The sequence below is a fragment of the Chinchilla lanigera genome, unplaced genomic scaffold (genome assembly GCF_000276665.1).
Source record: "Chinchilla lanigera isolate Chin_1 unplaced genomic scaffold, ChiLan1.0 scaffold00065, whole genome shotgun sequence".
Taxonomy (NCBI): domain Eukaryota; kingdom Metazoa; phylum Chordata; class Mammalia; order Rodentia; family Chinchillidae; genus Chinchilla; species Chinchilla lanigera.
In genome coordinates, this window is record NW_004955466.1 from 5,203,305 (window position 1) to 5,213,000 (window position 9,696).

Below are 9,696 nucleotides of genomic sequence, written 5' to 3' on the forward strand. Positions count from 1 at the left end.
CAAGAAGTCGACTCCACTCTGCTCCAACCTGACGGAACGGTAGCGCAGGTACACGGGTCAGGTGGAGCTTTACCTGACAAGGCCTCAGAATTAGAAGTTTCCTGGTTTCTACTTAAATGCTTTCTAGGCATAGGCACTGCCGGTGATAAGAAGGCAGAGAAGGCCCAGAAGCTGTCCAAGAACCAATGCCTACGGTCAACACAGGATCTCCATCCCCAGTTAGTGCTATCAGACTGACGGGCACAGAACCGTTCCCACTAAGCCTGCATGCACAGAAGTGGGACAAAACTGCCCCTCATCACAGAGCTGAGAAGCACTGGCATTTAATTGGTTGAGGGTCAGACAAGAAGAGGACTGGTGATCAAGCCAACAGTGGCGATGACAGAAGAATCTGAGGAAAATAAAATCTGGATGCAGCTGGAATTCCTCTTAACAACCTAGGGATACATTTTCACAGCAATACTAGGGAATGAATTTCACAGTTCATTACCTTAGTAGGTAGCTGTAAGACTTGTCTCATCTTGTGGTAATAAAAATTTAACCTCTGGTACTAATATAAGGTCTACAATAACGTAAAAGTAGGTGTGATGTTGGATTGTATCAAGATTTTAGGGCCGGGGATGTAGCTCAGTGGCACAGCACCTGCCTGGTAGGCGTGAGGCCCTGAGTTCGAGTCCCGGAACCCCCCAAAAAAACCACTTTAGCAGAAGTTAAGGGTTCCCAAATCAAATCTAATTTACACATCAATACAGGTTTAGAATGAAACTGCTTCAACCAGCCTCCTGTGTAGTACAAATACCACTGAAGCTGTCTGAAACATTTTTCTTGGAAGAGGAAGAGGTGGGAGAAGGGGGAGGGTAGGGGAGGAAAGGGGAGGGGAGGGGAGGTGGGAACAAAGTACTTTCACAACATGCTACAGGAGAGCTAAAGTCTGAAACCATTAGGCTAAATGAAAGAAGCAATCACAACAAACCCTACAATATATGACTCTTTTTTTTTTTTTGGTCCTTTTGAGACAGGGTCTCACCACACAGTTCAGGTTGGCCTTGAGCGGCTGGTCTCGAACTCGCCAAGATGCTCCTGCCTCAGCCTCCTGAGTACTGGGATTACAGGCCTGCCCCACCACGCCCGGCATGACTCCATTTATATGAAATGTCCAGAACAGGTGAATCTGAAGGGACAGGAAGTACATTAGTAGTTGCCTGGGGCTGGAAGATGGGGAGCAAGGGAGATGACCGCTTCTTTCGGGCAGCGATGAAATGTCCTAAAATTAGACAGTGAGGACTGCACCATACCGTACACACTAAACACCAATGAACTGTACACAGCACATGGGGGACTTTTAAGATATATGAAATACATCTCAATGAAATAAGGAAGAGAAAAATATTAAAAGTATCGACACAGTAGGAAAAGTATAGCCCATTCAATGCCAATGCTGGGAAATGGGCTACTCAGTTCCACCTTACAGGGTCGAGCGGTTCCCAACCGCGGCCACACAGAGAAGTGCCCTGGAGTGCTGCGTGACCACGCCGGGCCCCGCCGGGCACTCTGACTTTCCGGGGTGCCTGGAGCGTGGCTTGGGCATCAGCACATTTGTTACAAAGCCCCTTGTGCAGCTTTCATCTGCACCCAGGCCTGAGCACCACAGGGATTTAAAGCGTTAAGTGTGGGCGGCAAAACTTCAGTTTACAAGAAAACATACTAACGTGGACGTTTATACAATCAGAGCAGAAAAGGGCCGGGCGTGGTGGCGCATGCCTGTAATCCCAGCACTCGGGAGGCTGAGGCAGGAGGATCATTGTAAGTTCGAGACCAGCCTGGGCTACAAAGTGAGCTCAAGGCCAGCCTGAACTGCATAGGGAGACCCTGTCTCAAAAGGACAAAAAAAAATGAAAGAAAGAAAAAGGCAATAGCAGTTGAAATGGATAAAAGTCAGAATTACCTCTGAAAAAGCACACAAGAACCTCTACCAAGTCTCAGGATGGGAAGCTGAGTGGCTTACAGTCAGAGGTGAGAGACAGTGTACATTTTCCCTTTTGAGTTTGAAGGATGTAATATTTATTTTAATTTTTTTTTTTATCATGGAAGGAAATAGACATGAAAAGTCCTCATTTACACCTGAACCTAAGTGCCATTTTTCTTTTGTTTTTCTTTTTTCTTTCTTTGCTTGAGACAGGGTCTCCCTATGTAATTCAAGATGGTTTTGAACTTGTGATGATCCTCCTGCCTCAGTCTCCCTGTTTCAGCAAAGGCAATTCCCTTTGAGGTAGCTGGCAGCCTGCCTGGATGAAATGTAATTAAGATTTTTTTTTTTGACTTTTTGACACAGGGTTTCACTATGCAGTACAGGCTGGCCTTGAACTCACTTTGTAGCCCAGGCTGGCCTCAAACTTGCAGTGATCCTCCTGCCTCAGCCTCCCAAGTGCTAGGATTACAGGTGTGTGCCACTAAGCCCAGCTGAATTAAGATTTGACCCATCTAGCTCTGCTGCAACCCAAACCACCTCAGCAGGCAGGACCCCTGTGATCGCAGAGCTATCCAAAATGCCACACACAGCAGAGACCGAAACAGTCTGGGACAGGGCTAAACAGCAAGCGCTCCAGTCATTCGGAAGTCAGACCTCAGGCTGGGAGTGCGGCTCTGTGGTTGGAGCTCTGGCCTGGTATACACAGGCCCTGGTTTGACCCCACACACTGGAATAAAGAAAAGAAAAAAAGCACAGTTCAAACCGCATCTCTACTGAGTACAGTGGTGGCTCAGTTCATGAACTTGATTCTTTCTATAATTCTGGTCGCAAATCAAGTGGGCTGAAAACCGAATCAAATGCAATGGCTATGCCGACCTCTGGGGAAGTTTGGTTTGGTTCTCATCCCATTGGGTTTGCGACCAGAACTGTGGAGAGAGTCGAGTTCGTGCACCCAGGTACCACTGTTACCGGCTGAGGGGTCCTGGATGAGTTACCCAACCTTGGCGGGACTTACAGGGTCTCAGTTTCCTTCCGGGGCTGTAACATCGCTCATTCTGTCTTGCTGAGAGGACTGGTGAGATTACCTAAGGCTCAATACCTTTTTAAAAGTGTAGCCAACCTAGGGGCTGGGGATTTAGCTCAGCAGCACAGCGCCTGCCTGGCAAGCGCAAGGTCATGAGTTCGATTCCTGTACTGGAAAAAAAAAAAGTGTAGCCAACCTGAAGGAAAATCTTTTAAAAATATGTCTTACACTCCTCTGCTTTCCTAAACCGAGGCAAGGGAATATAATTTAGAGTTTTCTTGATGACTCAGCGTCACAATTACCAGCAAGCATCCATTAGCACACACACGATGCCCAAGGTTGTGCGCCAGGCTGGTCCCCCTGAACAACTGACTTGGCTCCACCTAGGACTCGCATCTCTGGCTGTTTCCTTCTCAGCCAACCTTCTAGTTTCCTTCTTACCCCTACCCCAGCACTGGGACTGCACCCCGGGCCTTGTCGCTGAGCCACTGATTTTTATTTTGAGACAGTTTCACCAAGTCACCCGAGCAGGACTCAAACTTGTGACCCACCTGCCTAACCTTCCCTGTTCTGGTTTCCTTACCCTTTCATTCGCTGCTTCCTATTGGCTGTGGGCTTGGAAACAGAGGACACCGCTTATATATAAAAGCTAAACCGGACCTGAGGAGCCCCATTCCCTGCGAACCATGTCCTCCGCTGGTGCCGGGCAGTCGGCCATGCGCAGACAAAGCAAGGCTGCTGGTGGCCGCTAAGGGACGAGGGTGGGAGCCACATCACAGGACAGTGCAGGACTCATCTCCACGGGCAACTGTGCACCCCACCATCCACTCTGGTCCCACACACGTGGGCACAAACTCTGCAACAGACCCAGAAGACTGCAGCCCCCGCTGCGGCTAGGTTCCAGGTTGGAGGAACACTTTTTAAAAGCTTCTATGTTGGGCACTTTCAGACTGGAACAGAACGTCTGCAGACAGTATGAAAATATCTCTAATTCCACAGTAGCACTTTGCCTGACAAGTCTTTACTGGACTCCTACTGTATAAGAGGCACAGTGATGCAGCAAAGAGCTGGATGGATAGAGGTTATACGTGAATACGCCCTCTCTCTTTTCTTGTCAAGAAATACAGTACTTGCTGGGCTGGCTGTGGTGGCACATGCCTGTAGTCCCAGCACTCGAGAAGCTGAGGCAGGAGGACCTCCAGGAGTTTAAGGCCAGCCTGGGCTACATAGCAAGACCTTGTCTCAAAAAAAGAAAGAAAGGATGGCTGACAGAGTTGCATCTATTGCTCAGGAGTCTTTGTTAACAGTCTCACAGGCTGGAGAGTACAAGAAATGCCAGGCCTGGTGGCACACACCTGTAATCCCAGCACTCGGGAGGCTGAGGCAGGAGGATCTTTGCGAGTTCGAGACCAGCCTGGGCGACAAAGTGAGCTCAAGGTCAGCCTGAACTACATAGCGAGACCCTGTCTCAAAAAGAAAAAAAAAAAAAAAAGTGAGAAAGGGTATAAAGGAGGAGATTTTAAGAGCCCCCAGTGCCTGCAAAACCCATCTCTCCTCTTGGCACTCTGTCACACAGCAGACTTCATTCATTCCTCTTGCCTCCCTCTCTGCTCAATCAGACTCTAGCGATAATCAGAACAACGGCTAGGACCCTCCCGTCTTGCAAAAGGCTATGCGCACAACTACCATGGAACCTCCCAGAACTTTGCTCAGGTTCTGCGTTCAACCACAGTCTGCGTAGCATGAACTCAGAGTCCTTCAGCTTCAACCCCAGCTCCTTGCCCCCAAGCCAACCAAGACAGCTACACAAAGCTGCCCTCCCCCTTGGGCTCGAATCCCAGGCAGCCCACCCGGGTTGGACTCCATCCCTAGCACCACCTTCTTTCCCACCCCAGTGAGACAAAAGCTGGGGAGGATGAGACCACCCCATCCGGAGTCTCTGGACAGCCCGAGCCGTAGCCCACAGGGCCGGTCGTCACCCTCAGTACCGCACTCACCACTCTGGCAATACTGGTGACAGGTCTCCAGCTGACAACAGGTGGGACCCTGCCTCCACTTCAGGCCACCCACCGTCCTAAGCCTGCTTCAAACTGTGCGGGCCTCTCTGCAACTTCCTCTGAGGTCCGATTACACCGGGTTCCACCCCAAGAGGCAGTGGGTCCTCCAAAGAGCGGTGTGGCTGATGACTACTTCTTTGAGCCTGGCCCTCCCCGCCCATCCCTCACTTCCTGAGCTGAGCAAGGTCCCCAGGAAACCGCTTACCGCAAATTCTGACAACAGAAGTTTAGATTACACCCCTTTGACACCCGTGTTTCCAGCTGAGAAAGGAACACACCCATCGGGTGAGCTGGTTAGAAGCTGAACTTTCACTGGACCGGTCATTCTGTTGCCTGAGCCTGTAATCCCAGCACTCGGCAGACAGACGCAGGAGAATGGCCGACAGTTCGAGGCCAGCGTGGGCTACATAGTGAACTCAAGGCCAGCCTGCACTGCATAGAGAGACTGAGCCAAGTACAGTAGCAGGCACCTGTAGCCTGAGCTACTCGGAAGGCTGAAGCGGAGAGATCTCTTCGAGGCCAGCCTGTTCAACACAGTAAGAAACTGTCTCAAAAATTAATTCTGCACCCTAGTGAACCCCTGTGGAAGGTCTGTGTGGGACTGCTTCACCGCCTTCCTGGAACCCTCCTGCCACCTCTGCGCACTCTCCAGGAGCAGCTCCACCACATGACCCGCTCTCTCTCTCCACCACGCCCCCCAGCACAACTTCTCTACCCAAGGCCGAGGGAGAGTGGACAGCCTCCCAGCTGTGGGGCCAAGGGAAGAGGCCAGGGACAGAGGCATGATTCACCTGCTGGTTGGAAGCCGGGGGAATTCCAGATAAAGGACAGGTCAGGGCTGCCCCGGGTCACCCGCTCTGTCCCACAGAGGGTAAGGGCCAGCACACATCTGGGAGTCCTGCTTCCTCCATCTCCAGTCTAGGCTACGGTACAAGGCTGGCTGCTAGGAGGGATCCACTCACATTTTCTGTCCACCGTCTTTGAAGTTTCCCCTCTGCCTCCTACATGCTTAAAAGGAAAATGTTTCCACCCAGAGTCCTTAGCCCCAGCATGAAACGGAGCTGTGACTGAAAATTACAGTGAGTGTCTATAACATTTTTTAGTGTATTTCAGTAAAAGACACATTACCATGAATCATCCTCAAAATATTCCCCCTCACTCCAAAAACACTTCCCCATCCTCCTTGTTGCTTTCTGAAGTAGTTCTGAAAGTCATTTTTTCTGAGTGTTTATAGTTGCACTGTTATGGCGGCCCCGATGCACTGAATAAATCAAAACACTGACCTTTCATGGTCATTTTGACTTTGGAAGAGGCAGAAATTGCACGCTGCCAAATTCAGTAAAGTAGATGAGAACACCCTGCCATGCTTTTAGGAGCCTGCCTTTCCACTGGACGGCACTCAGCAGCAGCATTCGCCATAGTTTTCAATCACACCTGCTAAAGACACTTACGAAAGAGGACTTCCAGAACTGCTTCAGAAACTTCGAGAACAATGGGATCACTGTGCTCAAAGCCAGGGCAGTATTTTGAAGGGGGTTAATGGCAATGTATCTTTTACGTTGCTTTACATTGTAACAAGTTTTTAATTTAAATAGTAACTGTATATTTTGAGCACTCCTTGTATCTCAAGTTCCTCCCTCAGAATTTGGTTAAGAGAAGGCCTCTCTCTCGTACCCCGCTCCAGGCTGCATCAGACAGTGAACATGCGTTATTTCATTGTTCGTTCTCACAATGCCACCCACGTTAGGCGGGATGACTACCTCCACTTTATAGTGAGAAACACAGGTTCAAACAAGTTTCTCTCCATGTCAATGGGCTGTGGGTTAGGATTTGAACCCAGGTGTCCTTGACTCCAAAGCTTTTGACTAAAGTCTTCAGTGGCATGATGAAGTGGGTTTCAAAGAAGGGAAATCGGGGCTGACAAAACAGCTCCTGTGGGCATCAGCTCAAAAGTCCTTTCCTTAGGGAAACGTTCCTGGCCACACCATCCAGACTGTCATGTCGTTCCCTCCCTGGCAATTCACATCTGCCTTCCCTATCATATTTTTCTGGTTATCACTAACAAGCTCTTTGTGTTCTCTGTCTTGTTTATTGACAGCTCCACAGGGTCAATAATTGTTGAATACTGTATTTTGTTCACCGCTGAATTCCCAGCACCTAGCATTCATACTCAGTCAGTGCTAAATAATTGCTGAATGAACACAAGGACATAAAATAGAACTAAGAGGTCTGAGTCTGTGTAGGGAGAAATAGCAGATAATCCATTCATTCAGGGGCAGAACGGAACGCTGAGAAGACAGGGAACCTGGCCCAGGGCCAGCTGGGCGCCCTAGATGAGCCCCAGGAGAGGAAATGAAGGTCTCTAGGTCCCCTGGGAGCTCCCAAAGAGCTTCCTGGTAGCAGTGGTGACTTCCAGCTGCCAGGGCCCCAGCCTGAGGGCTTCTGCTGGGGAAGGAGGGCAGTGGGCAGGATGACTTGCAGCCAGCCCTGGAACAAAGGCCTGCAGACAGGGACGCGCAGCTGACCAGAGGGGCCCAGAGCAGTGGCCTGGGCCAGAAAGGCCGCCTGGAGCGGGGGAGGGCGCACGGATGCTGAAGGCAGCCCTCAGTCCAGCTGCAAAGGCAGGCGGCACCCTGTCACCCAGAGGCTCCCCCACCCCCAACACAACAGAGAAGGGCTTCAGAAGAGCCTGCAGGGCTTGGAGCTCCCCGTCCGGCGCCTTCACAAGGTCGTGAGCCCAGGATGGAGGCGGCAGGGGAGCTAGACAGGGAAGGCAGACCCTCACCCCTCCAGCGCTGGTGAACCCAGCCCTGCCCTTTGGCCTGCTGCGGCGTAAACACTGTGACCCTGGGATAGTGATGGATTTGGTAAGGCCAGTGTTTACTCTGGAGCAGAGCTACTACAGGCCAGGGAGTAAACTTCCACCTCGGGCTCCCGCACCTACCGACCCCCGGTGCTACACAAGGGATACAGTACCCAGGAACCTGCAGAGCCCTCAGAGATCCTCCCAGCACTGTGTGGCCCTTTTTTCTTCTTTTTATGTAGCGTGCGGGACACTGACCCTGTGTGAGGCTTCACCTGACCCTTACCACTGCCCCGATTTTTAAAAAAGCAGACGAGTAATCCCACTTCCTCCATACAGAAAGAGGTGAACTGGCCAGGTCGTTTTGGAAAAAACAGACCAGACAGGGAGGAATGGTGAGACCGCTCCCTTTTTGGCTCAGGGGGCCCCAGGGTGAAATCGCACGCGGGTCCGGGCTTGCGCCGTTCTGTGTAGACCGGTGGGCTACTCTGAGGGGCCTTCCAGCCCCAGCACCTCCATCAGTCTTTGCTGCTATGTAGTAGAAGCGAGACTAACACTAAGGCCAAAACCCAGGCTGGACTCGGTCCAGGGCGCTTCGCACCCTCCCTGCTGGCCACTTCTAATCAAGGCCACGGAAGAGCTCCAAAGCGGCTCTTAAAGCGCTGGCCTGGGAGTTTCCTTCATCCCGAACTCCCAGCCCCACCCCCAGGGACCCAAGCGTCGGAAGGGAGGAGGCGGCAGAGGCAGGAGCATCTACAGCAGAGGTAGGAAAGCGAGATGAGGTCGGCCACACAGGTGTGTGCTCAGACCCACCCGGAGGCGTCACGACTGAAAGATTCGCCTTCTCTGGCCTCTTACTCTCGAGCTTTTCCGCCGGAGAGTTGGGGTTTAGGGCCGCGGGACCGCGTCCCCAGCCCAGCAGAGGCGGAGGGGCTGGACAGGCGCTCAGCAGGGCCCCCCTCCCTCCCGGGACTGTCATTACTCTCCCCGCTAAGGATGTCTCGAGCAAGGGCCACGTGACGGAGCTGCAGGAGAGGCCCCTGGGGAGACTGCGCACCCCCCGCCAGGGTGCCCTGGAAGGTGACGCCCCGGTCTGCTCCCGCTCGGGGCAGCGCAGAGCCCCAACATGCGCCGGCAACTTAGCAAGTGCCCCAGAGAACGAAGCTCCTACTCGGTTCCCACCCCGCCCCGCCACACCTCTCCGGCCTCCAACCATTACGCGCCTCGCTCCCGAAACCTTTTGTTTTCGATAGCAGCTCCAAAGAACCGAAGTAGCTACCTAGACAACATCTCCAAATTTTCCAGATTGGACGCCGTGCCCGGGCTTCTCCGCCCGGAGACTGGGCTGCAAATCAGCCGCTCTGGGGCATGGGCGAGCGCACACGGTCCGCGCCGCCGGCGGCTCTGAGCTTCCCGCGCTCCGGGGTTCGGGCACCTCCTCTCGTCCCGCCTGCAAGCGGCACCGGCAGTCCCAAGAGCGAGCACCGGGCGGCACCGACGCGGAACAGGCAGCGGGCAGCTCCTGGCCCCCGGGACGCGAGCCTCAGGCTTTCCCGAAGGGGCTACGGCCGCCGGCCAGAGCCGGCTCCCGGCGCCCAAGGGGAAGGGCGCGCGCAGCCTCGCGGGCTTCCCGGGTCCCAGCCCGAGCCCCGGGGCGGCCCCTCTTTCTGTCTCGGGGTGGGAGGACCCCGGGCAGCAAACGTCTCTGGGACCCACGCTCCGCGCCCTCGCCGCTGCCGGACGGTCGCCCAGGGGGGAACCCACAGCCCCGGGCCACCTCGGTCGCCGCGGGTCCTCCCCCCAGGGGACGCAAAGGGGGCCGCGGGAGGGCCGGGCCCGGCGC

The 9,696-nt window shown here is 53.3% G+C and overlaps 1 protein-coding gene across 2 annotated transcripts in view; it reads right to left on the reverse strand.

Moving 5' to 3' along the window:
- Plekhg3 (pleckstrin homology domain containing, family G (with RhoGef domain) member 3) overlaps positions 1 to 9,214 on the reverse strand; it is a 39,916-nt gene extending 30,702 nt beyond the window's left edge. Inside the window, exon 1 of one of the 2 annotated variants that reach the window (XM_013521963.1) lies at positions 9,133 to 9,214. The gene's annotated coding sequence lies outside the window, so the exon portion shown is untranslated. Of the gene's footprint in view, positions 1 to 4,990; positions 5,150 to 9,132 lie in introns of those variants that run through there. The other variant, XM_013521960.1, reaches the window with a different exon arrangement.
- Positions 9,215 to 9,696: the final 482 nt, after the last annotated feature.